At 44.4% G+C, this 12,029-nt stretch overlaps 1 non-coding gene and 1 pseudogene across 1 annotated transcript; both read right to left on the bottom strand.

The window, feature by feature from the left end:
* Positions 1–648: 648 nt before the first annotated feature.
* On the bottom strand, positions 649–9,103 carry LOC119536969 (annotated as a pseudogene).
* Positions 7,312–7,417, bottom strand: LOC119538992. The gene has a single exon (XR_005217767.1). It is a non-coding gene; the product is annotated as a U6 spliceosomal RNA (small nuclear RNA).
* Positions 9,104–12,029: the final 2,926 nt, after the last annotated feature.

Consider the following 12,029-nt stretch of genomic DNA (forward strand, 5'->3'; position numbering starts at 1 on the left):
TTTTAATTATTATTTACTGCATTTTGGAACTAAGGCAAATATTTTTCGGCTTTAGGCAAGTGTCTGATCCTCAAATCCAAGGTCAGAAGCTTCCACTGAAACTTGCATATGGCATTTGCTGCTTGGGGCCATTTCGAGATTCCAAAACAGTGTCAGTACTGAGAACTTGAGCCCAATCTCAGCTCTCGCGGGCGGGTAGTGATAGTATTGTCCGGGATCCCCGCCGCGCAGGCCGCCCGAGGCGCCGGAGCCTTGGAGCAGCGCACCAGCCGGCGCGCGCCCGCCTCTCCTCGCCAACCCCCGCGGCCGTTTCTTGCCTCGCCTGCGCTGACTCAGCTCTTCCTGTCACCATTCTTAGTGGTGGTTCCCGGCTGCCCTGAGGGTGCCGGTCACCGAGCGTCACTGCTCATTAATGGAGGGGCCGCTGGCGTCCCAGGGGCCTCTCCAAACTGGCTACGTTCCTGCCCCCGCAGTGACTCAGCCGCTTCCACTGCAGGGTCAGCTGAGCTCCTGCTGCCGCCGGCGATGCCCGGCCGCGTTCCCATTGCCCCCCGGGCCGCTGTGACTCGCCTTCTTCCGCCCGAAGGCCCTGGAAGGATTGGCAGCCTGATAAAGGGTCTTTGAACTCCAGTAAATTGAGTTGAGGCTTCAGCACAGGAAGATACTGCTGCCACGCCTTGCAAAGAAGAGGTTACTCTCGGACCACGGAAGGGAGCCCTGGGGGCAGTCCCCGGACTTGAGAAGCTCCGCACTGCCACTTGCCGGGTGTGTGACTTCCAGAGAGTCACTTAATCTGGCTAAGTCTCTTGCACATGAGCGAAATGGGGATGATTCCATACCCACCTCGGTGGCGATGGCATTGTCTAGCACAGAGACCCAACAAATCTCAGCTTCTGTTACTATTCCTTAAGAAAAACCTTCTAGATACAGTTCTTTCTCTCCGTGCTGGGTGCAACCATCTAGGACTCAGTTCTGAACATCTCACTGCAGTGAGTTACTGGTTTTGCCACATTCCCACCCAACCCTCACACAATGACCCGGTACATTTTTACCGCACATCCTGTTCCTCAAGCCATTCCTGTTTGCAAGAACATTTAACAGCTCCCTGTTATCTTTTGGTTTGAGTTGAAAGTCCTCTTCCTGATATTTAAAGCACTGTATAGCATAGTCTGGCTCATACAAACACACTTTCCTAAATATGTTATGCCTACTCCTGTACCCTGCATTGTGATACATAGGTTCCTGCGGCCAGAAGCTCCAATGCAGGAAGTGAACACGTAATCAAATAACTGTAATACTGTGTTAGGGGTGCTCTGATCTAAGTATGAACAGGAGACGGAGCAACTAAGTGAATACAGGGGAAAGAGGAAAGGGTTCACAAAGCAGCTAACATCTGAGCTCTGTTTCTTCGTGGGGGAGTGTGGCTGGGTTTGATGGATGAGTAGGAGTTTACCAGCACTGTGTATATATCAGGGTGTCCTGGTTGCTGCAGAACCTGGAGGTCCCTGTTGCCATCACAGAATATTTGAGAACACTTCCGTAAATATCCAACCACATCCCTTGATTTTCTTGGGTCCAGAAGTACTATGGGAAGTAAAATTTTGGTTTAAACATGAACAGCACCTGATGAAAAACATACCCAGTGACCTAGTGATTACACTTTTGGGTATGTACCTCAACAAAACCCTTACCCACATGTTCAAAGAAACAAGTATGAAGATGTCTCTGCAGAATTGTTTGTAATAGCAAAGTGAAGTCATCTAAATTTTCATCAAAGGGAATGAATAAATAAAATGTAGTATAGTCATATATCAACCTGTCTTGGTCTCAAAAGCATACTTTTGGGTGATAAAAGGAAGATGCAAAATGATACTTATGTTGAGATACCATTAATGTAAATTTTGAAATGCAACTTCACAACCCATTGGTTATAGATATATGTATGTATGCATATAAAATTACAGAGAATGGAGTGGAAGGATATACACTAGGCTCAGTGACAGTTGCCACTGGACATTGAGAAGGGAAATGGGACTGATCAGAAAGAGATGTGGTTACATGGAACTTTATCTGTTTTGTTTCACTTCTTTAAAAACTATGGAAGCAAATGTTCTACAGTGTTAAAAGTTGGTGATTCTGGGTGGCGGGAATATGTGTGATTGTTATTTTACTATAAAATACTGTTCTGTATTTTAAATTTTTATTTTTTAAAATAAACAGTCACAGGGTTTGGAAAAAAGCAAATGTTGCATGCATGAAGAAAAGTATAGATAAAGTTCTATGGGATTTAATAATGGAGAAATATTATGAAAGGCAGGGTGGGAGAGACAAAGGGACCAGGGAGGACATCTGACCTAAGCCTTTAAGGATGAAAAAAATTAAGACAAATGAGAAGGGGAATGTGGATTGGCATTCCAGGCAGAATGAGCAGCACAAAACAGGCATGGAGACAAGAAAGCAAGGGACTCTTGAGCAGTTCAGTGTGGCTGCACCAGGAAATACCTGATAACAAGTAGCAGGAAGCAAGGTCTGAAATGTGTTTGCAGCCTGATCCATAAGGAGCCTTGTATGGGAAACCAAAGAATTTCAATCTGTTCTGTAGATAACGGATTGTCATTAAGGGTTTTGGAGTTGGGATGAGAAGATCAGAACAGGAAGTTTAAACTGTTCGTGAAATATAAAATAGATTGAAATGGAAAAGGACTGGAAACAGGGAAAGCTGCTAGTAGGAAATGACTGTCGAAGTCCAAGGGAGAGATGAATTCAGGTGCTCTACTCCCTACCCCTGCATTTATATATTTATGGATCCTTATTGATCCTAATGCCTCCCCTCTTTTTGAAAGTGGTAAGGATTTTTAATGTCAAAACATGTAAGAGATTGTGCCAGTTTGAATGTATTATGTCCCCCCAAATGCCATTATCTTTGATGTAATCTTGTGTGGGCAGATGTTATCAGTGTTGATTAAATTGTAATTCTTTGAGTGTTTCTGTGGAGATGCGCCCCACCCAGCTGTGGGTGATGACTCTGGATAATTTCCATGGAGGTGTTGGCCTGCCCATTGGGTGGGTCTGAATTAAATTACTGGCACACTATATAAGATCAGACAGAAGGAACTCACTGCAGCTGTGAGTGACATTTTGAAGAGGAGCTACAGCCAAGAGGGACACTTTGAAGAAAGCATAGGAGCTGCAGATGAGAGACATTTTGAAGATGGTCGTTGAAAGCAGACTCTTAGTCCAGAGAAGCTGAGAGAGGACAAATACCCCAAGTACAACTAAGAGTGACATTTTTAAGGAACTGCAGCCTAGAGAGGAACATCCTGGGAGAAAGCCATTCTGAAACCAGTACTTTGGAGCAGATGCCAGCCACGTGCCTTCCTAGCTAACAGAGGTTTTCCGGACACCACTGGCCATCCTCCAGTAAAGGTACCCGATAGTTGATGCGTTACCTTGGACACTTTATGGCCTTAAGACTGTAACTGTGTGACCAAAATAAACCCCCCTTCATAAAAGCCAATCTGTCTCGGGGAATTAATGTCACTTCCAAACCAGTGTCTAATAATCCATGAAATATCTGATTGTTTCCTTTTCCCCAGTGCACAGTTACTCTGGTAAAAGGCCATAGGTTCCCCTGGGGAAGGCTGGAAGATTAACAGTATAAATTTTTGGCAGTGTAACAGGGTCCTTCCCCAAGGGTAGCCGGCCTTCCCTTCATTCAAGGAGCTCTGGATCTGTAAACTGTCTCAAGTCTGGGAATTGATTAAGGGGCCTGACTCTCTGTTTTTGTAATTCAAGGGAGACTTTTGTTCACGTGACCTAGAATTCTTCTGCCTATATAGTTCAAACAAGAATTTAGTCGATTGCCCATCTATTTTACTACTTGGTACTCCATCATCCACTAGCCAATGCCATAAGTCTCTTCAAGTCATATTATTTTGATTGCTGCTTTGAGCCTGTTTTCCATTATGGTAGCCACACCCACCTTGTCTGTGGCGATTAACTGCAGCCACTTGGCTTCTGCTGACTCGGGACCCGATTATCCCCATTGTGTTTAAGGATTCCAGCTCAGTGACAGCAGTTCCTACAGTAATATCTGACCTACAGAGAAAGGCAACTACAGAGCTCTTCAGGGATGATGGAGCTAGTCTCACAAATTTATTCCTTACAGTCCTGGTAAAAGGTGTGTCTTCTGGACATTCCAGGGGTGTGTGAGCAGGTCTTCCATGATAAATCCACTCTAACATTCCAATCTCTCTAAGCCTTTGAATCCCCTCCTCCACATTGTACCAGGGCAGTTCTGGCATTTCAACCTCTGGTAATGCTGGCCACCTTTTGATCCATGTTTCAGCCAGCCACCCAAACAAACTGTTAACACCCTTTCTAACCCCTTGAGCAATAACATTGAATGCAGAATCTCTGCTTAGTGGACCCATATCGGTAAATTCAGCCTGATCCAACCTTATATTCCTTCCACCATTATCCCACAACCTTAATATCCATTCCCACACATATTCCCCTGGTTTCCATCTGTATAAGTTGGAAAACTCATACAGTTCCTTTGGAGTATAGCGTACCTCTTCATGGGTCACACTTTGTATCTCACCCTTTGGGGCCTGTTGGGAGTTTAGTCTAGTTATAGCAAAGACTGGTGGTGGGGGTGGGTCATGAAAAGAGTTAGAATTATCCCTCAAGCAATTTACCTAGTGGATCACTAGGAGTGATAGTGAGTGGTGCCACTCCTGTTTCCACCCCTTGATTCCTGGACCCATGAATCCTGGCTATGGGAGAAACAGCACCATAGAGTGGACGCTGATTCAGAGCATACACAGCCTCCTGGAGAACACTGCCCCAACCCTGCAAAGTATTTCCACCTAGCTGGCTCTGTAATTGAGTCTTCAACAGGCCATTCCACCATTCTATCAAGCCAGCTGCCTTTGGATGATGGAGAACATGGTAAGACCACAGAATTCCATAAGCATGTGCCCATTCCCTCACTTCATTTGCTGTGAAGTGGGTTCCTTGGTCTGAAGCAATGCTGTGTGAAATACCATGATGGTGGTTTTGGCAGAAGCATGTCGTGCAGGGAAGGCAAACCCATATCTGAAGTATGTGTCTATTCCAGTAAGAACAAACGCTGTCCCTTCCATGATGGAAGTGGTCCAATGTAATCAACCTGCCACCAGGTAGCAGGCTGATCACCTCGGAGAATGGCGCCATATTGGGAACTGAGTGCGGGTCTCTGCTGCTGGCAGATTGGACACTCAGCAGTGGCTGTGGCCAGGTCAGCCTTGGTGAGTGGAAGACCATGTTGTGGAGCCCATGCATAACCTCCATCCCTACCGCCATGACCACTTTGTTCATGAGCCCATTGGGCAATGACAGGAGCTGCTGGGGAAAGAGGCTGATTGGTATCCACCAAACAGGTCATTTTATCCACTTGGTTATTAAAATCTTCTGCTGAAGTCACCCACTGCTGAGCATTCACATGGGACAGAAATATCTTCATGTTGTTTGCCCACTCAGAAAGGTCTATCCACATACCCCTTCCCCAGACTTCTTTGTCACCAATCTTTCAATCATGTTCCTTCCAAGTCCCTGACCATCCAGCCAAACCATTAGCAACAGCCCAGGAATCAGTACACAAATGCACTTCTGGCCAGTTCTTCTTCCAAGCAAAGTGAACAACCAGGTGCACTGCTCAAAGTTCTGCCCACTGGGAGGATTTCCCCTCACCACTGTCCTTCAGGGACATCCCAGAAAGGGGCTGCAGTGCTGCAGCTGTCCACTTTCGGGTGGTGCCTGCATATCGTGCAGAACCATCTGTAAACCAGGCCCGAGTTTTCTCTTCCTCAATCAACTGATTGTAAAGAACTCCCCAAGATACCATAGCTATGGGCTGGGAAAGAGAAGGTAAGGTGGAAGGAGTGGGGCCCATGGGCATTTGGGCCACTTCCTCATGTAAATTACTTGTACCTTCAGGACCCGCTCGAGCTCTATCTCATATATACCATTTCCATTTTATGATGGAGTGTTGCTGTGCATGCCCAACTTTTTGGCTTGGTGGGTCAGACAACACCCAGCTCATGATAGGTAACTCAGGTCTTATGGTAACTTGGTGGCCCATGGTTAAGCGTTCTGTCTCTACTAAGGCCCAGTAGCAGGCCAACAGCTGTTTCTCAAATGGAGAGTAGTTATCTGCAGAGGATGGTAAAACTTTAGCCCAAAATCCTAAGGGCCTGCATTGTGATTCTCCTATAGGAGCCTGCCAAAGGCTCCAAACAACCTCTCTATTTGCCACTGACACTTCCAGCACCATTGAGTCAGCTGAATCATATGGTCCAAGGGGCAGAGCAGCTTGCACAGCAGCCTGGACCTGTCACAGAGCCTCATCTTGTTCTGGTCCCCACTCAAAACTAGAAGCTTTTCTGGTCACTGGGTAAATGGCTGGAGTAGCACACCTAAATGAGGCATATGTTGTCTCCAAAATCCAAAGAGGCCAATTAAACGCTGTGCCTCTTTTTTGGTTGTGGGGGGGGCCAGATGCAACAGCTTATCCTTCACCTTAGAAGGAATATCTCGACAGGCCCCACACCACTGGACACCTAGAAATTTTACTGAGGTGGAAGACCCCTGTATTTGTGTTGGATTTATCTCCCATCCTCTGCCATGCAAATACCTTACCAACAAATCTAGAGTAGTTGCTACTTCTTGCTCACTAGGTCCAATCAACATGATATCATCAATATAATGGATCAGTGTGATGTCTTATGGGAGGGAGAAACGATCAAGATCCCTGCGGACAATATTATGACATAGGGCTGAAGAGTTGATATAACCCTGAGATAGCACAGCAGCATTAGCAAACTAGAACAGAGATACAAGCATAACAGAAGGCATAAATAAATTAATTGTTCTGTTTATTCTAGAGTCCAGAATCTCTCAATGGATAGGTTAGTTCCTTATGTAGACCTTGAGACAGGAATCAAGACAATGATGAACACGTACACAACAGGGAGAAATAAGAAGTCTGTTTCCCTCTTTCCTGTCTTCAATAAAGTATATATGTATATAAAGGTATGAGGCTAATTTTGGGGAAAAATGCTTCCATATAGAAAAATCTTAATTTCCTCCATGTCCAAGGAAAAATGGTTTCAGGTCCTGGGCTGAACAAGGAAATCAAAATAGGGTGTCCCTAGTTTCACATAAACCTTAAGTCTATAATCTTACTATGGTTACCATCATCTTTACTTTTATCTATACCAAACCAGTACACTGAATTTTTTCCTTTAGAAGTTTCTAATCAATTTGGAGTTAAATTAATCTCATTTTATGAATTTGCATGTCATCCTTGCGCAGGAGCCATGCTAGTCTTTTCTGCATCGTTCCAATTTTAGTATATGTACTGTTAAGTGAGCACAAATTAATCTCATTTTAAAGTGCAAGAAAGTATATGCAAGACTAGTGTTCGCTCTGTGTGACACATAAAAGAGAATCATCCCTCCCACAGCAGTGATGCATGAGGTCTACCAAAAAGGCAAAGGGAATCCAGATTCAGCATAGGAAGGAAGGTCCCTGCTAAGTCTGGCTTCTAATTGTACCCAGTTCTCAAACAGATCTTGGGTCCCCCTCACTGACAAGGCCAGAGCAGAGTACCAGCACAGCATCAAGATAGCCAAGGTTGTTCAAACTAGTCAGTGAACACCACTATTCCATGATTCGTCAATGCTCATGTTGCTAGTGGTGTAGGAATCAAGAAGCTTGGGTTTTGGAACATCACAAACTATTTACCTAGTAAACAATGAGTTCGTGTCTAGGGTAAATGATACAAAAATAGGTAATGAGGTCTCCAATACATCTCTGCTGAGATTAGTCTAACTTCAAACTAAAGCAGTAAAAATTGGTTTCTTTCATACATTAAACACAAGCTTTGCAGTAATGCAAAAACTAAGTATGTCTCCAGCACTAGACTCCGTTTAACAGGTTTTGAAACAATATACCTTTCCTATGTCAGAGCCAAGGTAAAAAGGGAGTGGGGAGTAAGATACCCTCTATCCAGAGTCCCTGGAATATAAAGCACTTGTAGAACTCAGTGGGCATGAGTACATTCAAGTCTTGGAGTTTGAGATTATGGATCTGTGCTGATTATTTCTTCTTTTCCATCACTGGCATGTTTATCTTGGGTGGCCTGAAGACTGGTGGATTCTCAGCCATTCAGGTGGCCTCAACACACATTGGTTCCATTGGCGAGGGCATCTGGGCTCCTCAATAGGTCTGGGTGGCAAAGCCTCCTGAATTTTAGAGAGATCTTGTTCCAAAGTTAGGCTCCATTTTTCTGTTGTGTTTCTGTCCTTACCCCCATTTCTGGAATCTATGATGCTAGAATTTGGGCCAGGTAAAGCTGTGGAAGAACCAGAAGTGAACGAGCCTCTGGATTTCTGCTTAGGGGGAAGAGTGGGAGTTGCTGCTTGGAGTAGCCTGGGCAGATGCAGTCTGGTTTTCTTCTATTATTTCTCCATGCTGAAGCTTTAGTTTTTGGAGTGCTTCTGCCATTCAAAGGTACTTGGTCTTTTTGGTGAGAGGACCCTTGTGGAGTGTAGCTAGCACCTCTCAGCCCTGCTTGTTACTCAAAACGCTGAATGCTCTCCTGGATCTGTTTTATGATCAGAGAATTCATGATGACACAGATAGCTCTGGCCTTCGCCATCTGGACCTTGTCCATAATGTCAATGCCCAGTGATAGGGTCATGGCAGGGTAGGACACACTGGCCTTTTCTTCCTCCACTGTGGTGAGGAAGAATCATTAGCTTCCAGGGGATGCTGCCCATGTCTGATGGAGGAGTCATGGGCATAGGGTCTTCGAGGGCACTGTCATAGCTGAATGCTCAGCAGTACAGCAGTACATCCTGATGGGCAGGGACATCTTGCCTAGAGGCCCACTAGGCTCAAGGGCACAGTGAAATGATGTGAAATTATGCTGACAGATAGTAATGAAGAATATGTTCCAGCTACTGCAAATTAGCAAAGCTTCCTGGGAAGAGTCCATCCAGAGGTTCTGTTCCTCCACTGCCCGAGCTCCGACACTCAAGAGGCCCCAAGTGCCCATGTCTTCCCAGACACTGGTGTGGTCTGGACCCAAGCCATGTTGTGGGCAGCCCTGTGCTAGCAGCAACAAGGATGGTGTGATGGTTAGGTTGATGTGTCAACTTGGCCAGATGATGGTACCCAGCTGTCTGGTCAGGAAGCACTGGCCTAACTATTGCTGCAAGGATGTTTGTGGCTGGTTAATAAACCAACAGGCTCATTTATGAAATCATCAGTCAATTGGTTGCAGCTGTGACTGATGACTCAACGAAGGGCATGTCTTCCACAATGAGAGAATGCAGTTGGCTAGATTTAATTCAATCAACCAGTTGAAGACTTTTAAGCAAGACAGACAGAGGACATTCACTTCTTCGGCTGCCCAGCAAAGCACTTCCTGAGGAGTTCATCGAAGTTGCCAGTTCGTTTCCTGAGGAGTTCATCGAACATCTTCATTGGAGTTGCCAGTTTGCTGACTGCCCTACGGAATTTGGCTTCATGCATACCCACAGTTGTGTGAGTCACTTTTATAAATCTTATATTCATAGATATCTCTCATTGATTCTGTTTCCCTAGAGAACCCTAACTAATACAGATGGTCTTGGGTACTGACCAGAGAGCACAGACTTATGGGCCATGGCTGGATCTCTCTGGTGCCCTTTGGACCACACACAACAGTCTCTGAAACAATCTTTCTGCCTCTGAGCTGATGTTTCTTAACCATCTTTCCTGTTCCAACACATACCTGAGGTTATGACATTCTCCTCATTACAATGGTTCACTAAGGCTCCTACTAGAGACAGTAGGTGGATGTGTGCAATTTGAAAGAGGATCCAGGTGATTTTCTGACTAATCACAACTTTCATTCTTTATAGTCACTGTTCAAATCACTTCAAAGATTTCCTGTTGCCTGAAAATAGAAGCCTCATTCCTTAGCACAATCCTGCTCTGTGTCTGGCATCAGCTAACTTCTCCAGCTTGAGCTCCTTCTGCTCTCCTGTATGGACTCTAGGCCCCAACCATGTTGACGTGCTCTGTAACTCCCATAGAATACAGCTACATATTTTCTCACTCCTTGTTCTTTTCTTCTGGAATGTTCTTTCTCCCAATCTCTGCTTATCAAAACTTCTGTTCATTGTTTAAGGCTCAGATTCTACTTCTTCCATGAGATCTTTTATGGTCACCCCAGGGGAAATCATCTCCTTGCTCTCAGTTACCGAGGCTTCTACCAGCCACATGACAGCTCACATTTTCCTCCATCGCCCCAAAATTTGTGTCCCCTATTCTAATCTAATCTGGAGGGTAGAGATCAAGTCATATATTTTTTTAATCCCGCTAGAATAGACTAACCCAAGGTCCTTGCAGGTCAACGTTGTTCAATAATTAAAATAAATTTCACTTATGGAAAGCTTTTTTTTTAGATAGTCAACATTTATTGAATGCTACCATAGGCCAGGGTCTGTTTGAAGTTCTTAATATGTGATAACTCATTTAATCTTCACAATAATCCTTTGAGGGAGATACTATCATTATCCCAATTTTCAGATGAAGAAACTGAGAAGATAAGTAATTTTCACAGGGCTTCATGGTTTGTAAGTGGCAGAACTCAATCTTGGCTGTTTTTATTGATCTATAATGCACAACCTAAGTAAAAACAGTGTGTTTGCTATGACAACTCAGATTCAAGACCAGCCCTTATGGGAAGCTTTTTATTGCTGGGCACCATATACACTACATCTATTCTGCATAATAACCCTAAGAGGTGGATAATGTTATCCCTATATTAAAAAAGAAGCAATAGAGGCTCAGAGATATTAAGAAACATCTCCAGTATACATAGCTAGAAAATAGCCATTTAAAATTTGAACAGGACTCTGACAGGCTCTGAAGCTTGAGTAATTTTCATTGCATTTCACTGCCTCTCTTAAGTGAGGTTGAATGAATGAAAGAATATGTTCTTGGGTACATTTTTTTCCTGACTTGTTTTTCACCAGTGTACTTTCTCCCTAGAGGCATGCCCAGTTGGGAAAGCAGAAGGAAATACCAGTCAGTCTCTCTTGCCAGTTGTATTAGTCAGTATTCAGTTGCAAGAAATAGAAATCCAACTCAGACCTACTTACACAATAAAAGAAAATATATTGGTTAATGAACCAGCTAGTCCACAGGTGGATTGCTGGCTTTAGGCTAGGATCAATGTTGTAATGAATTTGCCTCTCTCTTTCAGTTTTGCTTTCTTCTGAGTTGACTTCATTCTCAGGCAGGATCTCCCTATGTGGTGACAAAGATGGACACCAGACAGCTCCAGTTTACATTCTACCGACTTAGACATCCCAGCAAAAAGTGCCTCCTTTCTTGATAGCTCCAGAAAAATCCTCACATAAGACTGTCATTGGGCCGGTTTGGGTCATGTGTGCATCCCTGAAACAATCTCACTTTCAAAGGGAGGTTGTGTTGCTCTGACCCACCAGAGCTAAAGCTGGTGTTAGGGTCAACCTTACTAGAACTCTGAATTGAGAATGGGGAAGGAAGATTTATGGTGTTAGACCAGAAGACGGGGCCTGGATTCTGGGTAGACAAATAGATGTCTGCTAAAGGTGGAGAGGTAGAAGGAAGGATATGACATGACTCAGTGTCAGTTCTCTATACCCAGAATGCCAAGTCAGTCACAGCATTGTTATATGTCTGGTTCAGAGCACCGAGGACAAGGGTGCAACCTCTTCACCTGGTTCTACGTCCAGACCATCACTGCAGGTTGGCAAGCAGATCACAAGTGCTAAGAGGTGTGTCCTCAAACAGAAGGCACTGTATCTAGACCCGACTTTGCTATCTAAAATCTGGAGTATAGGTTACCAGGAGATAGAAAGAGGATAGAGAATAGGGAGATTATGCTTAACGTATATAGAATTTTCAATGAAGTGATTACAAAAGTTTGGAAATGGAGTGATGCTAGC

This window comes from Choloepus didactylus, chromosome 6 (genome assembly GCF_015220235.1).
Source record: "Choloepus didactylus isolate mChoDid1 chromosome 6, mChoDid1.pri, whole genome shotgun sequence".
NCBI lineage: Eukaryota > Metazoa > Chordata > Mammalia > Pilosa > Megalonychidae > Choloepus > Choloepus didactylus.